This window comes from Canis lupus, chromosome 15, assembly GCF_048164855.1.
Source record: "Canis lupus baileyi chromosome 15, mCanLup2.hap1, whole genome shotgun sequence".
Taxonomy (NCBI): domain Eukaryota; kingdom Metazoa; phylum Chordata; class Mammalia; order Carnivora; family Canidae; genus Canis; species Canis lupus.
The window spans coordinates 56648206-56671665 of NC_132852.1; the positions used below are offsets into that span (position 1 = coordinate 56648206).

The 23460-nt window shown below is 36.1% G+C and overlaps 1 long non-coding RNA gene across 1 annotated transcript in view; it reads right to left on the reverse strand.

Annotated features, from left to right (window-relative positions):
• The window catches only part of LOC140605304 (uncharacterized), a 101616-nt gene extending 82826 nt beyond the window's left edge, over positions 1–18790 (reverse strand). Inside the window, exons 1-2 of the long non-coding RNA XR_012008007.1 lie at positions 18152–18790; positions 10964–11061 (exon numbers count right to left, since the gene is read on the reverse strand). This is a non-coding gene — a long non-coding RNA (uncharacterized lncRNA). The remainder of the gene's footprint in view (positions 1–10963; positions 11062–18151) is intronic.
• Positions 18791–23460: the final 4670 nt, after the last annotated feature.

The following is a 23460-nucleotide window of genomic DNA, read 5'->3' on the forward strand; positions in this document are numbered from 1 at the left end:
TTGTGATTAACCCTGTCCTTTTGGAATGTTCACATTCTGGTGGAGCTAATGGCAAGCAAATAGGTAGGTACCAATTGACATAAGTTCAATTTAAATTGAAACTGCCATTAAGAATGGCTAAGGAGTCTCTCAGTGTTATTGCCACTTTAAAACTATGCAGTGGCAACCTGTGAAATGTTTACCAGTGTGATAGTAGTTCATTTTAATTTGCATTTCTTTAATGTCCTGAGTTTTAACATCTTTTCAAATGTTTACAGGCCATTTCTGTTATTCTTTGTATTTGCCTTTTATATCAGTTACCTTTTCATATTCTTTATAAGATTTTCTATCACATTTTTTTCCTTATTGGTTTGTCAGGTTTTATTTTTTTTTTTTAATGTGTTAAGAAATATATTTTTATTTTTTATTTTATTTTATTTTTTAATCTCTTTTTGATTTATTTATGACAGTCACACACAGAGAGAGAGAGGCAGAGATACAGGCAGAGGGAGAAGCAGGCTCCATGCACCGGGAGCCCGACGTGGGATTCGATCCCGGGTCTCCAGGATCGCGCCCTGGGCCAAAGGCAGACGCTAAACCGCTGCGCCACCCAGGGATCCCAAGAAATATATTTTTAATCTGTCATTTTGTTATAAATATTTTTTTCTCCTGGATTGTTTTGTCTTTTGACTTATTATGAATATACACCCTGGAATAAATCTAGTAAGATTAATATAAGAAGGTGGTAAGCTAGCTGAATAAAAAATAGCCTTACAAAATTCATTAGGTTTTATCTGTACTGGAAATAATTCGTTTGTATGGAAAATGAAAAAAAAAATCAAACAATAACAAAATTGTAAAATACTTTGGAATAAACTTAGATTGCTTTGTAGCTCTATACAAAAAATATCTATACATTGTATTAAGAAATATAAAATGATCTGAACAATGCTCAACTCATGCTATGTTCCAGAATGTAAAAAAATTATTTTGTATCCCCAAATATATGCATTTAACAAAGTGCCACTTCATGTGTTTTTATTTTTGAGACAGAATACCAAATCTAAAATTCTAATGGACAAATAAATATTGGAGAATAGCTCCCAAAGTTACGAAAGAATCACATAGTGAAAGAGTTCTTGGGTTATCAGATACTGAAACTATCTACAGAATCAGAGTAATAAAGAAGTATGATAATAGAAAAGCAATAGCTAAATAAAGTAGTAGAAAAAACAACATCCAGAAATATATCTAGTATATACAGACATGTAATATGTGACAAATGTGTTACTTTAATTCAGTAATTGAAGAGGGTGACTTATTTCATAAGTGGTGCTGACAAAGATGGCTCTTCATGTGGAAGAACAGAAGCATAGACTCCTACCTCACAGTATGCAGAAAATAGAATGTAGCATGGATAATAATGTTAAAATGAAACAAAAAGTCTAGAAGAAAACATAGACACTGAAAAATTGTGGAGTGAAGGATACTGTTTAAAGCAAGAATGCAATTCTGGAATCTTTATTTAATTTTTATTTTTTAAAGATTTTACTTATTTATTCATGAGAGATACAGAAAGAGAGAGAGAGAGAGAGAGGCAGAGACACAGGCAGAGGGAGAAGCAGGCTCCATGCAGGGAGCCTGACATAGGACTCGATCCCTGGTCTCCAGGATCACGCCCTGGTCTGAAGGCAGGCGCTAAACCGCTGAGCCACCCAGGGATCTCATGGAATCTTTAAAACAAGAGGCAAATTTGACTGCACAATGATTAAAATTTGTGTAAATCCAAAGAAAGTATGTTAAATGAAAAGCAATAGTGTGGGGGAACCATGTCCAGTATTTATGTCAGATTAAGGTTAAGATGCAGAATTTAAAAAATATATATTTATTTACTTATTGAGAGACAGGGTAGGGACAAGAGAGGGAGAGAATCCTCAAGCAGAACTCCCTGCAGAACACAGAGCCCAATGGAGGGCTCAATCCCAGGACACTGGGATCATGATCTGAGTTGAAATCAAGAGTTGGATGTTCAATTACTGAGCCACCCAGGTGCCCCAATATGCAAAAGCTATGTACTGACAAGAAAAAGAGAAATAAGTAATACAAAAGAGGCAAAGTATATAAATAGGCAACTCAGCCAAGAGGAAATCCAAGTGCCAGTAAATTAGTGAAAAGATGTTTATCCTCCATTTTAGCAGTAATATGCAATTAGAAAATACAAATTCTACTTTTTGCCCATTAGATTATCAAAAAATAGGATGTGATGAAAATTCATGCCGTCAAAAAGGTGGGCAACAGGCACTCTCATGTCACTGGTAGTTGGAGTCTCTCAGGTAATAACAATAAAAATTAGTAATTAAAAAATACATGTACCCTTTGAAATAGCAATCCCATTTTTTGGTGACCATTTCTTATAGAAATAAAGACACTGATTTTAAATGCTAATTAGTAGATAATTGCAATTTTATTCTGTAAAAGGATATAAGAATATTACCTTACAATAAAATTTATTGAATTATTTTTGTGGTGACAAAAACCCAAGAAACATTAACATTAACTCATACAGAAATGGTTTAGAAATTGCTCAGCAGGTTTGAGAATCAATTGGAATAAACCAGGGTTTTTTTTTTTTTTTTCTTTTCTTTTTTCTTTTTTTTCTTTATTTTTTAGAAGACCATTCTAACTGATCAATGTCCAGAAAAAACAAAAACAATTTTTTCCAGTTTTACTGAGATACAATTGACATTTACCAATTGTTTGTTATTTTGAATGTCATTGGTAAATTATATGTGATATCACATAGTTATCACAAAATGAGTTTGATCTATATGTATTGACCTCAAGGGATGCCCATGTTTCTGAGTGGGAAAACTAACAGAGAAATGACTATTTTATGATCTTGTGTTTACAACAGAAGATTAAGAAAAAATTAGATATAATTCCTAGATGGGATCTAGGAAAAGACAGGGTGAAGAAAGGAAAAACGCTTTAGCCAAATGGAAAAAATGGCACAATGCTAGGAAGAAGTTCTACCTATGATATTACTTCTTATGTGCATATTGACAAGAGTAGAAGGCATAAAATGAACACATGGAGAAAGCACACTGGCATGTTTAAAGCTGTGAACTCTTCTGTACTTTGAAAACTCCAGGTTAACTTGATTTTACCCAATATTTCTCAAACTTATTTCACCGTAGCTTTTTTTTAAAAAATCAAATAACATTTAATATCCAGTTGAAGGGCACACTGTGAAAATGCTGCTCTGAAAAGTGGTGATTATGTGATGATACGTCCCCTCTATGCCCACATTCCAATGTGAATCCCCTAGTAGGCATCTGTTAATATTTCTTAGCTTATAAACTTGCAGTTACCTTTCAGCTTCATAATGACTCCCAACCCTAAAACAGGCCATGCAATAGTTGTTTCAAGCAACAGCAGTGCAGACTTGGAGTAAAGGGCACAGCCTGGGTTACTTAACCTTCTCTAAGTTTCAGTTTCTTCATCTGTACAATGGGAATGATAATCCCTTGGTTTTGTTGTAAGGACTCAATAATGGAGCACATGTAATTCTCCTGACACAAAGGAAGTGGTCAGAAAGTAACAGCAATTACTGTTGAGACCTATGTTTCCCGTCTCCCTGGTTGTATTTTCAACAACTTCTTGGATAAGGAATCAGAGAAAGCCATCATCAATACTCCCCCAGCTACGTTCTCCACAACCAGTTTTATTGGCCAGACATTACATGAAAGAGAATACACTAAGTAGCTGGGTTGGAAATCTCACTGTGATGGGATCATTAGCAGTATTTATTTTATTGATCACCCTGTGGCAAAGACTGCAGTTTGCTCCCTAGTATCTGTTATCCCTGTCTCCTTAGTAAAATAATTCCAGTTTTATTCTGGATGGCAATGTACCCAGCTAGATGACCACACTGCCCTACTTCTCCTGCAGCATCGTAGACTTATAGCAATGTGGAACTCTTGGGACTTCCTTGAGGACACCTAAAAAGAACTGGGAGAAATCTCTATTTTGCTTTCCCCTCCTTACTGGGTAACAGAAATGCTTATGCAAACACTGGAACTCCAACAATACTATAGGATGAGATAATCTTATAAATAAAAGCCACCTGCTAGGATAGTATAACAGGTTCACAAACCCTATGCCCTTTTTTTTTTTTTTTTACAATGGAGCTGCCATATCAGCTCTGTTATGCCCATTTCTGGATGTCTCTTATACAAAGGAGAAATAATCTGTAGTATCTAGGCTGTTCTTATTTTGGGGTTCTTGTTATATGCGGCCATAACTAATGTAGCTGATATATTACCACTTCCTGAAGTCCTGAAGTTTAAAGGCTGTTCAGGAACAAGGAAGAGGTTTAAAAAATTATACTGAAATGTGTTAAATATTTTCTGAGAAGAGCAATACAAAATTAAAAATTATGATATCAACCACAATAATTCATGGCACAATTTTGGCAAAACTGTTGGCTATGCCAGAGCAGGGTCTGGATCAATTTTGCCACAAAGTGTTCTAGAAATGTTCAATTGAGGTCAAGGCTTTCAAGCCAGCTGCAATGGTAATACAACAGAGGGTAGCAAACAGACAACCATGTAGGCTGCAAGGGCTGGTGTCCTAATGTTTCCTGAAGCTCCAGGAACTCAAGGCTCAGGAGGAAAAGTAAAAAGGATACGAGACAGTAAGTGAAAAAATACAAGTAAGAAAGTGAAGGCTTATAGGGGTGAACCAGCTTAAACCTAGGATCAGACTGATTTACTTCCAGCAGCACCCAGGACAGCGACAAGGAATATATGGAAACTTGGATCCTAGAAAGCAATAAAGGTAACTTTTATTAAGCTAATTGGTTACCATTACCCATCAGAACCTCTGGTATGAGGTTAAGAACACAGATCCCTGGGCTCCAAGCCAGATCTATTTAATTAGAATCTCTGAGAATATATTCTATGAATTTTAAAGTTTTCCAGAAGACTCTGCTGTACAACCAGGCAGAGAATCACTTAGTTCATGTACAGTTTGTCCCTCTTTAATTCTCTTGTTTAAGCCTACAAAAACCACATGAGGCTAATTTGTTTTCTCCATTTTGGAGATTAAAAAAATAGAGCCCAAAGGAATTAATGTAACATCTCGAATAATCCAGAAAAATGTAGCATTGCTTATGGGTTATTTGCTTCTAGAATCCTTTGCAAGCAGAGTAGGTTATACACAGGTTAATTTATCTGGGCTTATATCAATTTATTAGGTTTTTAGGGGTGAGAGAATCTTGAGTTTGTTGTGGAAATTCAAGTGTAAAAATGCAGTTTTACCAACTTTAGCATTTTTCCAATGGTTTTCAGGTTCTGATGAGGGTTATGAAGAAAGAGCATGAAGTAACAAAATTATAGAAGGAGGATCCATTGTTGCATCGTATTTGTTATTGGGAATTTAAATTATGAAGCAAAGAAATCTCATTTTAATAGAGAGACTGCACTGTCTTACCACTTGCAATCTGGTAAAAAAGAAAGAGTTGCTTATTGGTCAATGTTGATTTTAAAAATACTAAGTGTGGGTTTATCTTTGATCACATACAAATGTGCCAGAGAAAATAAGGCCAATATCATGCAACCTCCAAATGGGCCTATGAGAATAATTACACTTACAAAATATATAATGGATAGCTGTAACTAAGGATGGACGGTGTTGAGAAAGAGTTCAGCCGGACAGGTTCAGTTCTCATAAACTCCACTGAGGCAATTATAAATAGTTTTCCATTTCCTGTAAGGGGTATAGTGCCCAAGTGTGTCAGTTTTGTTCATCAGAGAGATCTGCTCCAACACATCAGTAATAAAACCTCTCTTGATCTGAAGACTAATATTTCAATTGCCTGAAAGTTTCAACTCCTATTGAGTTATATTTTAACAATTTTTATAGTCTCTTTAGTAATCTACTGATACATATGTACTTTGCTCACCATGAAGAACAGGCTATGAGTGAAGCTGTAGATCTGTCTCTGCTATTTCTGAGAGCCTGGAACGGCTGTCACCATTCAGCATGAAGCCCAACACAAACACCTAGTCTTCCCAAATCCGAGTCATTTCATTTGCAAAGTCAAACATGAGATCAAAGATAAACCCACACTTAGCGTTTTTAAAATCAACATTGACCAGTAAGCAATCCTTAGAGCATTATGGACTAAGAGGGGGAAAAAAATCTATTGAGATGAAAGTTTCTATAATGAGAAATTCATATATGCAGAATTCTCCTGTGTATACTGTATACTCACAGTGAGAGTATATAGCAGGATGATATAAAACTATAAACTGATATGAACTCAAGATACAAAACACATTCATGTAAATACATGTTTATGTAGCAAAACAAACTAGAAACCACTAGAGTGAGAAAGATGTAACACATTTAAAAAAAACTTTTTTGTCATTATATAATTAATTCCATATCTTCTTTTATTTCTTGACATACATATTTCTATTTATTGCTGGTAGTTTTAGAGAAAGTTGCCTCTGGTATTTTAATTGACTGTAAATAATGAATATGAATATAGTCTTTGACTATGAATTGAATTATTATTTTCCATTCATAATGCAAGATTCTTAACTCATTCTCTTTATTTCATGCAATATTCTTCAAGTCGGAGTCTTCAAAGAAAACTTCACATGAACCAGAATATATTTTCTAATTTATTTGGCCAAATTAAAATATATGACATAATTTTACACCTAATGTTAGATGATATTCTTCTACACAGTTTTCAGAGAGACTATATGGTATTTGGTAAATATCAGAAGTCACTGTAAGTTTTACTGCAATGAAAATCAATGGGAAAAGTCTTGTATTTTTCCAAATTTATTGATATATAATTGACATATACCATTTGGAAGTTTAAGATGTACAACATGCTGATTTGATCGTTGTATATATTGCAAAATGATTGCCACTAGAAAATTAGTTAACACATTCATCGTCTCACAAATTACCTTCTTTTGATGGTCAGAATACTTAAGATCTATTTTCTTAATAATTTTCAAGTATACAACATAGTGTTGTTAACTATAGTCATCATTCTGTATACTAGATTCCTAGAACTTATGAATCTTAGAATTGGAAGTTTATAATCTTTGACCAATACCATTTCCCTTGCCCCCCAGCCCCTGGCAAGCACCAGTCTACTATCTGTTTCTCTGAGTTTGGCTTTTTTAAGATTCTGCATGTAAAGGAGATCATACAATATTTGTCTTTTCTTTGATTTATTTCACTTAGCATAATGCCCTTAGATTCATCCACATTGTTGCAAATGGCAGGATTTCCTTTCTATTTTTGGCTGAATAATAAGGCTGATCTATTCTATATCTATATAGAGATATAAAATCACATTGTCCTTATTTCTTTATCTATTTATTGTTGATGTACACTTAGGTTTCCATGTCTTGGCTATTATGAATAATAATGGCAATGAACATGGGTGCAGACAACTCTTGGAGACAGTGATTTCATTTTCTTATATATTTCTGGATATATACCCAGAAATGGGATTGCTGGATCATATGGAAGTTCCATTTTTAACTTTTTGAAGAACTTCAATACTGGTTTTCTCAATGGCTATACCTATTTGCATTCCCATCAATGCTGCACAAAGGTTCCATAACATCACCAGTACTTGTTTTCTCTTGCCTTTTGATAACAGACATTCTAACAGGTGTGAGATGTCATCTCATTGGGGTTGTAATTTGCATTTTCCTGATGTTCAGTGATGTTGAGCTCCTTTTCATGTACCTGTTGGCCATTTATGTCTTCTCTAGAGAAATATCTATTCAGATCCTTTGCCTGTTTTTTAATTATTTGTTTCTCTGCTATTGAGTTGATGAGTTCTTCCATATTTTGGATATTATCACTTATCAGATATATGGTTTGCAAATATTTTCTCTATACTGTGTTGCCTTTTTGTTTTGTTTGTATTGCTGCACCGAAGCCTTCTAGTTTGATGTGGTTCCACTTGATTTTTCCTTTTGCTGCTTATGTTTTTGTTTTCATATTCAAAAAATCACTGCCAAGACCAAAGTTGGGAAGCTCTTCCCTGTGTTTTCTTCTAAAGTTTTATAGTTTCAGGTCTTACATTTAAGAACTTGATCTACCACAAACTAATTTTTCTGACTGGTGTTAAGATAGGGGTCCAATTTCATTCTTTTGCATATAATATATCCTGTTCTCTCAACACCATTTATTGAAGAAACTACCCTTTCCCCATTGAGTATTCTTGGATTTCTAGTCAAATATTAGTTGACTGTATATGTGTAGGTTTATTTCTGGGCTCTCAATTCTGTTCCATTAGTCTATGTTTGCCGATATCTGTTTTCATCTATGTCTTTTTTTTTTTTTTGCCAATACCATACTATTTTGATTATAATAGTTTTGTAATATAATTTGAAACCAGGAGGTGTGATACCTCCCGCTTTGTTCTTTCTCAGGATTGCTTTGGCTATTAGGGGACTTTGTTGTTACACATAATTCATAGAATTATTTTTTTTCTATTTCTGTGAAATATGTTATTGAAATTTTGATAGAGATTCCACTGACTCTATAAATAGCTTTGGGCAGTATGGACATTGGATATATGATTATTAATTCATCTCCTGTTTATAGCTCTTAAAGTTTTATTTAACTTTTCATTATATATATATACATATATATAATTTTTATATTATAAGCAATGATAGAACTCTTTCAGTTTGCTTGTCTTTCCCACTTGACAGTTGAAACACTCTGTTTTTTATATATCCACTTTTATATAAATCTTTACATATATTTTTTTTTGAGAGAGAGAGAAAGAGAGAGAAGGGAGAGAGAAAAGGGGGAAGAGGTGGAGGCAGAAGGGGAGAGAGAAACCCAAGCAGGCTCCATGCCCAGCACAGAGCCCAACAAAGGGCTCAGTCTCACGACCCTGAGATCATGACTTGAGCTGAAATCAAGAATTAGATGTTTAACCAACAAAGTCACCTAGGTACCCCAACTCACTTTTATATTCTTAAAAAGTTAAGCTGCACTTAGTATATATTAGGACCTCAACTTATATAGGTTTAATAAATGAATGAATGAATGAATTCATTACTCTCATGTTGAGCATATTTAACTGATAAACTCTGTTGAGCATATTTAACTGAATGCTTAGTGAGATAGAGATAGATCTAATGAAAGATATAGAGTGAAAGAAATTGTACTCTATGAAACACTGATTTGAGTATGAAGAGCATATAAATAACAGAAATCTGTTCACAGTACCATTAAGTATGAGAATATTTCTTGGCTATACATGCACACAAAACCTCCTGAAAATGGGAAGTACTTGAGCAATTTAGTAAATACATATGTGATTTGCCTGGGTATGTCTATATTGAAAGTGGAAGTAAGTAGGATACTACCAGTTTAATCTTAGGAACAGAATGATTTACCATGGCTTGCAAAAGCAAGCTCAAGAATATGCATTTTGCATTAGCATAGTTTATGTTCACCTTGATGATATAATTTTAAGGCCTTGGTAATACCCCCCTCATAGAAATATCCCTCCAAGAGCTTATCACTGATGCCCAACATTCCACTGTTGTCAGATAATCCCTTTAGGTTACTAAATTACCTTTGAAATGTGTATACTCTTGAGAAATTATTTTAATAACTACAAGACATTTCAAGTGAGAGACATAATGATGACAGCTATGGAGGATACAGGAGAGAAGAAGAAAAGTAATTTGTGTCTGAGAATGAGGAATCAATGGCAGTACTATCTGTCACCAGATTCCATAGGCCAGAAGAGACCATGGGTCTATGTGCTACCTTAATAAATGTGACCCTTGGTGCTCACCTTTAGTATTAATGATTCATCGATTGCAAAAGAGAAGTACATGCTGATCCCTCACAAATCCCTAGCTCCAGTTCCAACCTCTCTTCCAAACCGTATGTGCCTTTTGATGCTCTTCAGGATACCTCTATTGGGATGAGGTACAGATAGGTCAGACTCAAACTTCCTTCGACAAACTTTGAATTTCAAATATCTATTACAACGGACCTTACAATGCTTTTTATGTAACATTTGCTTAATACATATTTATTGAATGAATGAATATAGGACTTTTGTTTAAATTAACCAGCTTGGACCAGAGGTTATTTTTGGATGACATGTGAACCTGCTAAATCATAGATTGCCAAATCCAGAGAAGATTTCAGCAATCATCTAATTCAGCCCCCGCCTTTCACTTGTGAAGAAACTGTGCACTTGGAGGCAAGTAAATTTCATCAGGTGGCAGACATGGGAATAGAATGTGGATCTTTTGACTCTAAATCACAAGTACACAGTCATTTGGATCATTCATTGCCTAATTAGTTTCTGGTTTAATCCTTCCTTCATACCCAAAAGCATTATTCAGCTTCACAGCTAATTTATATCAATATCAACTTAGGTTATTAATCCCTTTGCTGATTTTAGATTCAATTTACATCATGAAGTCTCATTTTTTACACTATTTCCCTTTTCAGAAAAAGCACACTGAAATTATTCAAAATGTCCCTTAGTTAACGATACAATTTTTGAATCTCCCCAGAAAATATGCTCAATTTAAATGGTACCAATTTCATCTCAATGCACAGAAGTCCTTGTCACTTTGTAAAATATCTTGTGCAGTGGGAATCACTTTTTAAAAAGGTCAAAAATCTTTAGGGTTTAGTGAATCAATACCATCTATTGAGGGATGAACTAGTGCTTGCCTATTCATGACAGAAGATGGACACATTATTAAAAGCAATATAAGATGTCTCTAGGAGAGTGGTGACACATTTTAATTTCATGTAGAACTGGATACAAGCTTGCTACACTTGAACAGATAAAGAGATAAAATGTAAGCCTAAGAATTTTGGAGAACAGGAAGCCTGAGGCCAATGGCAAGAGAGGATAAGTGTTATAAAAGAAAGCTGATTAAAAACTCACTTTGTAACCTGCGATCACTTCTTCTCTTGAAGCAATCAAATGTTCCAAGCATATGCTGGTGCCATGCTCTGTGAACACTGAGGTAGGTCATTGGTGAACTGTGAAAAACATATTGATGAAATATATAAGTAGAAGTATAAATGATTTAAATCTAATTCCTGTCTAACTCTGAACGAATCTAAGAAAGTTTAGCTTATGGCAGTTTGTCACAAGAGGATATGTTTAAGTTATTTTTTATTAAAAATAAAACATGAAATTTAATAAAAACATGTTGGAAGTAAAATGTTTGTTTTTACTTTTTTAGTCTATTGTACCCATGGATTATTATTTTAAAACTCTTAAAAAAACTCCACCTTCCTTTTTAATTCTTCCCATGGTTATAAACAGTAGTATTTTCCCCAGAGCTAAATTCATGCTTCCATATTCCAACCTAAACCTTAATATTATTAGACAGGTAGGAAATAGAACAATACTTAAAGGTCACTGTCAAAATTTAGGGGTAAGTATTCCTTTATTGTTTACAGTTTGAGGTGCATGGCCTCTCAGATCACGTTTTCTGAATGTCAACTTTGTGCACAAGAATTACACTTTGAAGGACATAGGCTGTCTCCTTTTGGGAAAAGAATGGAACTGCATCTGTGCCACACAAATAGTATATTAGAATAATAGGCTAAAATTGAATTCAATGAACTTAACTGTAATTATTTTAATGTTCAAATTCCCCCCAGCTTTTAGAATCCTAGAAGTCATGGGCTGATAAGACCTCTATGGTTTTCTGCTTTTCTGTAATTTTCCAGCTCCAATGTCCAACTTCTGCTTGGGACACCTTTAGTGATGGGTGGTAATGACTTCTCAAACAGACCCATCCTTCTTCAGACAATCTGCATTTTAGAACTCTCTGCCTTGATTTTTTAAAAAATTACTGACCAGTGTTGTCTAATTGGCATGATGGTAAATCTCTGAGACACATCAGAAGCCTTTTTTTTTTTTTTTTTTTTTTTAATTCTGTGAGACCAAGCTGAGATATAACAAAAAGAAAAACTTGGACTTCCTGGAGGATAGGATATATAGTCAACATGATAAAGTATAAATCATGCTAAATGAAGCTAACAGATCTGACCAAACATAGATCCTCCTTCCCCTCCAAATACATAAACAGTCTGGTCATCAGAATACAATTTACACACAAATATCTGGTCTAGTCAATCCAAGGACATCCCCAAGAGACCAAGGAGTCTTGAAGCTTCCCAAGGTCTCTCAATCTCTCCTCCTGAAACAGAAACCTCCACCTCTTCATTATCTCACAGGAAAGCTATTTAGATGTTGACTAGCAGCCCCATGGAGCTCTCTCATTTCAACCTATGAAATCTCCTTGTTTGAATTTTCTTTTGGTAGGTACAGTCATTTCTTTGCTGTTGAGAAGAATGGAATGATGCATGTTAGCATATGTCCAACCATCACCCTACTTTTAGGATTAACCTCTTCTTTAGGTTACTGTCTCCCTCATGTTGCCCATTCTATTTGTCCCCTTCTCCACCTCTGGATAGTAGAGAAGAAGTTCACAGCTTTGGCCCAGCAGGAAGCGAGCAGGTGATTAGCAAGTAGGGCAGGATTGCAGAGCCATGGGTTCCAGAGGCTCAGTAGGAACCTATAGGGCACAAGAGGGGCAGAGGGTTGTGGGGGCCGCAGAGGGAATTGGGGTATGAGGCTTCTACAGTGCTGGTGCTCTTAGAGGGGCTCAGGTTCCCATGGAAAGGCCACACCATGTGGAGGCTGCAAGGTGGATGGATGGACAAAGAAGCACTCTGTATCAGTGTCTCTGGCAGAACCAGGCTGATACCCTCACACCCACACAGAGACCCCAAAGAAGAGTGTCCCTCCTGCATCCTCAGATGCTGTGTTCACTCTGAAAGAGAAGTGCTCAAAGGGCTAACAATAACAGTATCATAGAGCAGATAGGGAAGGATGCATTTCAAATTGAGAGCTACTGATTTGATGACTGGCAAGGAAGATGAGGTGCAAAGGGATTCAAATTGACCTTCTTGCCCTGCAGGGTGCCCTTTGTGGAATCCGAACTTCCTGCTGGAGGCCTTATCTCCCACTGAACTTAGGAGGTCAGCACGAGGCCAGAATTGGACAGAATGTGAGCAAGATTATAAGCAATTGGAGAGTTAGAAAACGTAATATGAGGAAATATGAGACATTTTACTCTGTTTGAATAGATCTTCCTCAAAGAACTGTGCATTTGTTTGATTTTTTGGAACAACATCAACAAATCTTTAATGATAGTGGATAGGTCCATGACAGTTCTGGTTGTAATACATCCAATTCTAGGTTTAAATCTGACTGTAGATTAATCTGTGAATCAACTATAAGTAATAGTGTTACTATGAGAAAATAAGCTTTATGTTTAAAAATCATCAATTTGTGAATAGAATATAGTCCGTTTTTAGCCTGGGGAATGCCTTTCATATCAACTAAATATATGGTTGATATGATTCAAGTGTAAATCAAAGCTACCAGAATACAATAACAATGCAGTAAATACCAAGTTGTTATTCATTAAAATTTGATTTGGGGGAATATCACACATTGTTTTCCAGTAGTGAGGTTCAAACAATAACATAATTGTGATGATTGATAGGGGCACCATTAAAACTTCAGAATGACTTTTCTTCATGGAATAAAGGTTCTAAACTTCTCCATAAAATGTTGTTGTTATTCTGAGCAACTGCTGCCACCTTTTAACAGTCTCTAGCCCAGAACAATAAAAGAAAACAATATTTCAAGAAGTAATAAAACTATATGACAAGTAATAAAGAAAAAAATGCAAAATTCTAAGGTGCTGTATTACTGAATACAGACATTCAAGTTTAAAGCATTAAAAAAAATGCCGTTTCAATAGGTTGAAGCCAAAAAGAAGCACAAATTTAGAAATTAAGACTCAAGCTAAATTCCAAACTCAATATAGAAATTATGGTACATGGATCCTCAAACTGTATAAATGAATTGCACTGTGGTGATGTAGAACATGATGTAGTGAGATAAAACTCATTTGTTGCTACCTGGAATCTGGGAGTTTTACTGCCTCACTTCATCTCTAGACACAACAGGACAGAAGGTGCCCACAACTGATGGTGTACTTCAAAGCAATTTCTAATGTATAAATTTCAGGTATCTAAGTTTTGATTATTAAAAGATATTGGTTTCTTTGTTCTTTTTATTTAAATAAAAAAAAGATTTATTTGAGAGAGAGAGAGAGAGAGAGCATGCATGAGTGGAGGGAGGGGCAAAGGGAGAGCAGGAAAGAGAAGCAGACCCCTACTGAGTGTGGAGCCCAACATGGGGCTTGATCTTGCCACCCTAAGATAATGACCTGAATCAGAAGTTAGAGTTGGATGCTTAATTGCCTGAGCCACCCAGGTGCCCCTATTAATTCTTTTTAAATTTTTCTCTAAAAATTTATTTTGAAATTATTTTTCTTAAAATATTTATTTACTTAGAGAGAGAGAGACAGAGAGAGAAAGAGAGAGAGAGAACATGAGAGAGCATGAGCAAGGAGAGGGGCAAAGGAAGAAGCCAGCTTTCTGCTGAGCAGGGAGGCCAAGGTGGATGTGGGGCTCGATCCCAGGACCCTGGAATCCTGACCTGACCTGAAGGCAGATGCTTTACTGACTGAGACACCAAGTGCCCCTGAAATTCTTTTATATTCATAGGAAATTGGAAAGATAGTACAGAGTGTTTCTGGTACCCTTCACCCAGTTTCCCCTAATGGTTCTATCTGACATAGTTATTACAATATCAAAACCATGAAATTGAAATTGGTCCATTGTATGTATAGTTTTGTATCATTTTATCACATTTGTAACTTTGTGTAGCCACCACTGCAGTCAAGATATAAAACTACTCCATTACCACAAAGATCTCTCTCTTGCTACTCTGTAGAGTCATACCTGCCTCCTCCTCCCTGCCAATCATGAACTGCTTTTCATCTCTATGATTTTGTCATTTGGGGAATGTTATATAAATGGAATCATACAGTGGATGACCTTTGAGTGTGGCTTTTTTCCCTCATAATCATGTCCTTGAGATGTACCTAAGTTATGTGTATCAATAGTTTGCTTATTTTTAGTGCTGAGTATTACTTATTCTCACAATGGCTTTTGACCGATTTAGATTTTGGTTCTTGGCATGATCTCTCTTGCTCTAATGAGGTGTGGGAAGATTTATCCAGGTATCACTAGCAATTCAGCGGACTACAACAGCCAGAAGAAACAAAATACTAGGAGAAATGAAGATGTATTTCAAAATCTTCCAGGTTTGGAAGGCAAAAGTTGTTGAAGGCTAAAAAGTCATAGGTAAATATTTAAAATATTGCTTTGAAATTTAGAATTCAAGAAGTGTTAGAAGGAATATTCTATATGATATTTATATAAAGAACAGGGTTGGATTAAACTGTTTTTTATAACAAAGGTTAGTGAGAAGGATATTTCCCTTAGAAATTACGTATCAAACCGATTCAACGTCACTTGTATTCCTTCTTAGGACACATTTAAATATTTGCACTTTAAAGGAAAACATTTCTTTTCATAAATAATATGAACAGAAACATCAGTGGATAAACTTTGAATCTCTTTCAAAATATGCAATTTATAGTTGAGACCTTAGGAATGATACTGAGATCCACTACCCAGTGGCAGTATATCCTAACTGCATACTTCAAACTTGTGGACCTTGTGAATTGGGGTAGGAGAGGGTGGAAGCTTCTACAGATCTAAACCTGTAAACCCTGAGGTTCAGAGGTGGCATAAACTTCACACTAGCTAGTTGTGGTCGCTAGGTTGTTCCTATCTGTGATTAGGCAAAGGATGTTGAACACATAGGGTTACTTTCTTTTTTTTTTTAATATTTTATTTATTTATTCATGAGAGACACAGAGAGAGGAGAGACATAGGCAGAGGAGAAGCAGGCTCCCTGCAGGAAGCAGGGAGCCTGCTGCAGGGAGTCTGATGCAGGATTTGATCCCGGGACCTTGGGATCACAACCCGAGCCAAAGACAGACGCTCAACCACTGAGCCACTCAGATGTCCCAACATCACTGATCTTCTAATAAAATGCTTGTCTCCTCCCCTCATAATAAAGATTATTTATTTATTTGAGAGAGAGAGAAAGAGAGAGAGAGAGAGCACAAGCAGAGGGAGGAACAGAAAGAAGAAGGGCAAGCAGACTCCATGCTGAGAACAGAGCCCAAGACGAGGCTCAAACTCAAGACCCTGTGATCATGACCTGAGCAGATCAAGAGTCGTTTGCTCAACCAACTGAGCCACCTAGGTGCCTCTGCTCATCTCACAATAAAATTCATGCTTTGAGTCTTAGCCCATGTATTATTGAGTCCATTCTTACTTTCTTACTCTTAAATTAAAACAGACAACTTAGACCTGCCAGATAGCTGAGGAAAACCTCTTTTATTAAAGAGAGAGGGAGAGATTAAACAGATGAAGAAGGGAAAAAGGAAACTTGGAGGAAACAGAGGAAATGATTAGAAATACACACAAAGCGGAGATGATTTAAAAAACATCATGACTATCCTGAAAGAACTAAAGGAGCTATTATAACCATGAAACAAGAACAGATGAAACTAAAAATGCTGACATAGGAAACAAAGACCTCAAAATTAAAAAATAAGACAGCAGAAAAAAATAACTCAACAGTAGACACTGGAAAATAAAATTAATTTCCCAGAAAACAGAGCTAAGAAATGGAAAATAGGAGAAATAATAAATAAGTTAGAGAACTACAGCAGATACATTATATAAATAATAGAAGTTTCAGAAAGAAAACAGAAAATGAAGGGAAAAAATTATCAGGCAATGATTTTTTTTTTCAGGCAATGATTTAAAGAATTTTTCCTGATCTGATATACATGAGTTATTAAGCAAATAGGCCCAATGAGTGTCTAGAAAAATGGGCAAAATTTCACCTTCACCAAGGAAAATTATCTAGACATACCAGAACCCTTGGGTGGGGGGGGGTGGTGGGAAACCCAACTAGACACTAAAAGCTGGAGAACAAAATTCTAAAGGAAAATGATTTCCAATCTTATAATTCTATACTCAGGCAAGTTATCAATGGAGTATGAAAAAAAAGTAGGTATTGCTAGATATGTAAGTTCTCAAAAATTTACTACTAGTGCATCCTATCTTGGGAGATACTGGAAAATATCCTTTATCAAAATAAGAAAGTAACCCAGGAATGAGGAAGGTATAAAATAAAAAACAATAAAAAAACTCACTGAGAGGAGAGAAAAGGGAATCTTTAGGAGGGGATGGAGGTTTAGTAAACAACTGGTCCATATGGGAACACCTCAGATGACTCCAGAGGATATTTCTTAAAGAAGATGAAATTGATAGACTACCTTATATATTTGTTATTTACTAAGGAGAGATACAGGATTGCCTGAATATTTAAGGTTAAATTGATAATTACCTAGAAAATTAGACAAGTATGCAATTATTAACCCAGGAAAAACAAAGAGGTGTACAGTGAGGTTGAGTAATCATAGTTTATTGTGCAACTCAGCTGGGAATAGTGTTTACATAGTCCTATCAACGTATATGTTGACTATTGATTTATATTATGATTAAACTATAACAAGAGTACATGGAGATGAGGGACAGGCAAGTACAGAGTGGTGGGAGAGAAAATAAAGATTCATCCTCATCCTCTGTAATGGGTATCCTTTTGAAAACACTAAAGCTAAATAGTCAAGAATTAGTAAGCATGCTATTTAATAATATCAAAGTAATTTTTTTAAAATGTCAGCTTGGAAAGAATTGAATGTGGCTACCTAAGGAGAGGAGGGAATGGGACAAAGGAGAATTGGTCAGGGAAGTTATTTTATATAACAATAGTACAGAAATATTTAAGTTTAAAACATAGGCATATAATTTTGATAAAAATAAAAACTTTAAACAAAATTTAGAATTGGGCTCATCTGAGGAATACTCATGTCCAAATTCTGCATGTAATTCTAGGTTTACTGACCTACAGGCCTGATAAGGCCCAGTCTGCTGTTTATCAAGGAAAACAGTGGCATGCATTTTAGGCAGACTATATAATAAAATGATTAAAATGATGAGTCTACAATTTTGGCAGAAGTAAGTACTGAGTGACTCTTTTAAAACTTACATAGACTATCCTTTGCATCCATGTAGCTGGAACCATGCCAACAGTGTGGATAAAAAGAAATGACCAGCCAATAATTAAAGCCCATGGTTCAAAGAACTCCTTGATCAGTTCTTGGGTAAGAACATCTTCCCCAGGCATTTGTTTCTCTTTCTGTTTTTTTCCAATTAGGCTTTTAAATGAAATTTTTTAAAATCAGAAAGCATTGTAAGAACTCAGAAAACAACTTGCTTCCATATAATTGAAAGAATATGCATCTGTCTCAGTTGAGGAGAAACTATGCATGTATCATAAAATCTTCTCTCTGGAATGTGACAATTTCTTGGTAAATCATAAGTTGCAATTTCCTTTGAAGTTAATCGTTTAGGAAATAAGATGCTTTTCCGTGATTTCTTGTACTGTCTTAAATTAGTAACTGAATATAACTAGGAATTCTTTCAGGTCATTAAGAAACATTTAAATAAATTTTGCTTTTAGAGGAAAATAAAGTCAATAAGTTGGTCAGAAGCATTAGGCCAAAGGGGTAGACTGAGTCCATGTTTAGGTCACTTTGTATATCCTTCTATGCCTAGCCAGTTACTTCAAAGGGAATGAAGTGGAAGGATACAAATGATCAGTACAAACATATCAGTGCTCTTCATGGACTAGGGATGTTCTATTAGAATGTGTGTTCCTATGGAAAAGAGAATAACACTCAGGTCATTGTTATGGCCTTAAATGGGGGTTCTGTTACTTCAGCAAAATTCTGTGCTTATGTATAAACTGCTATTTTATAGTACTGGCCCACTGAAATCTCTGCAAAGCTATTTTTTTTTTTTTGCATTCTATTAAAGCTTAAATTTGTTTATATATAGAGTCCATGTCAAACATTGAGGGCTTTTAAAAGTTTATTGATTTATTAATTTTTTTAGTGGGGAGAGGGGCAGAGGAAGAGAAGGAACCCGAAGCATGCTACATGCCCGGCACAGATCTCAATGTAGGACTCAGTCTCAGAACCTGGGGATCATGACCTGAGACAAAATCAAGAGTCGGATGCTTAACCAACCAAGTCACCCATGTGTCCTGAGGGCTTTTAAAAATCAGATTTATTTCTTGCATTAGAAATGGTCTTAAAAAACCAAAGGGTTGACTATTAATACTTGAGCCTGGTAGTCTTTCCACTTGGGAAATTACCAACAGGGTTTCTTCTTAAGAGGCAACATATTAATTGCAGATTACTGCCCCCTTCCCCCACCATAGATTCCTGATCTGTGGGTATGTTTCTCATACCACAGATTTTCCTCAGTGGTATGAGGGGAAAGTCTGCCTTTATTATGGCTTATTGGAAACAACAGTGGAATTAGAATCAAGCGGGCTTGCTGTGTGATCCTGGCCAAAACACATAAGCCTCTCTGGGTTTTTAAGAAAATGAAAAGCCACAGACTGAAAAATATATTTTCAAAATAGGTACTTAACATATCATTTGTGTTAAACATTTAAAACTCTTATACCTCAATAATAAGAATATAAAAAAAAAAAAACAAAATCTGCAAAAGATTTGAATGTCACTTCACCAAAAGAAGATATTCAAATGACCAAGAAACACATGGAAAAATGTTCATTGACATTCGTCATTATATGGAAATTCAAGTTAACTCCATGATAAGACAAAAAAACTACATAGTAGGGTTCACCAGAAGGGATATAAAGTGCAAAAACCCACAAATAATTTGATTTTCATCTAGGACTTTATAGATTTAGGTTTTCTTTCTGAAATTATATTCTCCCCAGAAGAATATTCAGTGCTCCTTTAGGAAGAACATTTCTATCCATCGCGATACAGAATTTTCCTAAAGAGAACCGAAAAATTGATCTAAAGCAAAAATGTTTCTTCTCTTTAGGGTCTGGTATGTTTTTTATCCTGGGATTTTCCCAATATAGTTCCCCACATAAATAAACACCCATCTCTCAGAATCTGGATCAAATTTTCCTTGGAACCTTCACCTTAACCCTTCCAATGAGTGAAGGGGGTCAGTGTATTCCAACACTTGGAGGACCCCTGGATGGTCCTCTGAGAAGGGAACTGTCACAATCCAGAAAATTGATTGAGTGTGCAAGTGTAACTAGAATTTTTCTCTGGTTCACTGCTATATTATTAATCATAAGGTCTATAACTGGCAGCAGGTCTATAACCACCTGATTTCTTCAGGATTCAGGCCAGGGGCAGTGAATGGAGGGTCCTGCCCTAGCTTTGAATTTGCAAAACCTTCAGGCTCATGGTACATGTGTATAATATGTGCAAAGGTTATAAATGTCAAAATGTGTCTCTCTCTACATAAGATGAGAGACCCTCCCTTATGAAGGGAAGCCTACCTGGGAAGAACAAAATCTTTTAAGGATTAACCTATAGGTTAAATTGAGTGTTTCAAGTTTGTTTTTGAACGTTCCTCATTAGAGGTGTGAGGTCTAGATCTGTTTGGAAATGCCGGAGAAGTAAGCCTAAGGACAACTCCAGAAATAAACCTGCACCCTCCTCTATTTTTTGATAATTCAGACTCATTACACAATTTACACAGAAGGGGACCAAGGTTCTCACCAAATGTTATAAAAGGGTATAGAAAAGAATAAGAGAAGAGGTGCAATTGGGAAAATATATTTTAAAAATTGTAAGAACATAAAATGTTGAGAAGAAATGTTAAACAGATGGGAGTATGTTACTAACTCTTAATTCCCATAAACATAGGAGAGCTGAGCTCTAATATGAAAGTTAAACATTAAAGCTAAAATTTAAAACTTCAGTTAAAATAGATTCAATTCGAAATAAATGCTAAGACCAAATCCTAAAAACATTAGTATAGAAGCAGTAAAAAATTTAAGCACAATGATAAAAAGCAATGGCATGGAAACCTTAAACTGTTATTCTAGATGGATTTGAGGAGAAGGAAGAGTTAAGAGCAAAAATATGAAAGTAAGAAAAAAAACTTAAAGGAGAAAAATGATTGTGAGAATATTTAAGATGAAGTAGAGAATAAATCACTTGGGCATATCGCCACCAGAATTATTCTTCAAGCTGGAATAATTTGACAAGGATTTATAAAATGGTGAACCTCTTAAAAATTCCAGAACAGCAATTATAGAAAGATGGTGTGAGCCACTGGATTGCAAATGGCAGGTCAGAGGTGTCATGTGCCCCAACCCAGTGTGCGCAGATGGGGCAGAGGGAGGCAGGTGGAGGAGCCACACGGAGGACAGAGGGAGCATCCAGAGTCCTGATGGAAAGCCTGACTTCATGGTAACTCCGGATTGATTTTATATTCTGGTGGGCCATGGAAAACCGATTGTAGTGCAAATATGTATTCCATTCCATTTCTCTCTATATTATATATGCATTCCATTTCTGAGTTCATACCATGGAAAGAAAAAATTAAAAATAACATAAAGAATACACCTAGAACACGTTTGGGCTCACTCATGCCTCTTTTTCTACTATTCTGCTCTTTTGGAGAACTCTCCTCTAAGCACTAGAGGTTTTAAGACAGGAGAAGTCAATTTCAGACATCGTGGATTAACAATATTCAAGTAAGTTGAGTTTTTGAATAAGTGGAGTTTGAAGATGAGACACGGAGACACAGCTGTCTGAGATGCGGAGAGAGAGTAAGGAAGAAAGAGAGAAAGAGAAGGGAGGGAGGGAAAGAGAAAGGGAGAGAAAGAGAAAGAGAGAGAGAGAAAAAAAAAAAAAAAAGAAGAGGAAGCAGTAAAATCCTGGAAGAGCTGGGCCAAGGCTTTGGAAGCAAGCTCCATGGGTGCACCTGACGTCTACAAGCAGAGAGGTTTGTTGAAGTAGAAGGAGCCGGGACCCCGTGGCAGTTTTCTGTCCTTGCTTTCTTCTTCTGTGTTTTGTTCTTAGAGGCTTCTAGCCCTCAGCAGCATTTATAAAGACAAGAGGATGAAGGAGTGGGAGGGGTGTGGCCCTGGTTTCTCAATACAAACAAACAAACAAACAAACAAACAAACAGGTGAATTTTCTGGCCACGCTACCTGCGCATTTGGATTCTTCCATTCATGTATAGAACTTGCTGTAGAGAAGTGATCACAATCGAAATATTTATACACGTGCAGACATTACAAAATCAAGCATCAAAAGCTAAAATATGTTTTTCCCTGAAAACAGTAAGCAAAGAAAACACCAAATAACTCTGTTATTAGGACAGCTCTGGGTAACAAGCAATTAGTGGAGGGCAGCCATGCTTCAGGAGAATTATTTAAATAAGGCTGTCTTGTATAGTACTGTTTCAAAGAACTGACATTTTCTGAATTGGCCTGACGAAGTTGTGAAATCCGGGCAGCTGGTGTTCAGTAGCTCTGATCTTTCCCTTCTTTAAAGCTCCTCTGTCCCCCTGGGGTACTCCATCCTCCTCCACACTGTGTTATGGCACCCACTGCCCTCAGGAGCTCAGGCTTTTGCAATATCTGCCCACCAAATGGGGAATTCTTTTATACTTTTGTATAAAGGAATTAAAAATTACTGTCTCTACTGTATATTTTAAGACAGCTGTTTTTGTACATAAAACATTGCTTCTGTGCAAGGGCTTTCGCTCACCTACAAGGGGTTGAGCAGAGGGAATTTCAGAAGGCTGGGGGGTGGGGCCCTTCCGCTGGTCCTAAAACTATACCTCATAGAGCCCATTTTGCTAATGATGAAGGCTAGCAATGGGACTTTCATTTTCTGAAAATCAAACAAATAAAAAAAATCAGAGGATACTAAATATAAGTAGATACACATAAAATATATGTAATCCGTATATACATATTATGTATGGAAAATATACATAAAACATATAATACATACATATGATGAAATGTTGATCTTCTAGATGGTTTGTACACGAGCTAAAACTTAATAAGTTATTTAGTCTCTTTGGGTCATTGTAGTCGATCGCAGCATTCTGCAGAGGCAAGGGGCTTAGATGAAGATCTTTCTTTCATTCCGGACCAGATTTTTGAGTGCTGTGTTCAATGCCAGCATATACTAAAGCTGCTGAATGCATTCTCAAGTTTGAAATGTCTGTTAAATGTCACAGTAGCAAAATGGTGCTTTGAGGGAGGTACTCTCGAAGCACTTGATACCTAGGAAATAGATTTCAAGTCCTCGCCATATAACACGAGAAGTACTAGACTCTTCCAGCGCATTCTCTGCCACAGCCCTCCTAAGGACCTCAGGACTCCCCGCCAGTACCTGCTGTGCCTGAGACATGGTGGCAGCAAGTCAGCCTCCTGCTGTCTGCACTGTTTGGGGCCACCAGTTGGTTGTAGGGCTCAGAGTGAGGCCGAGC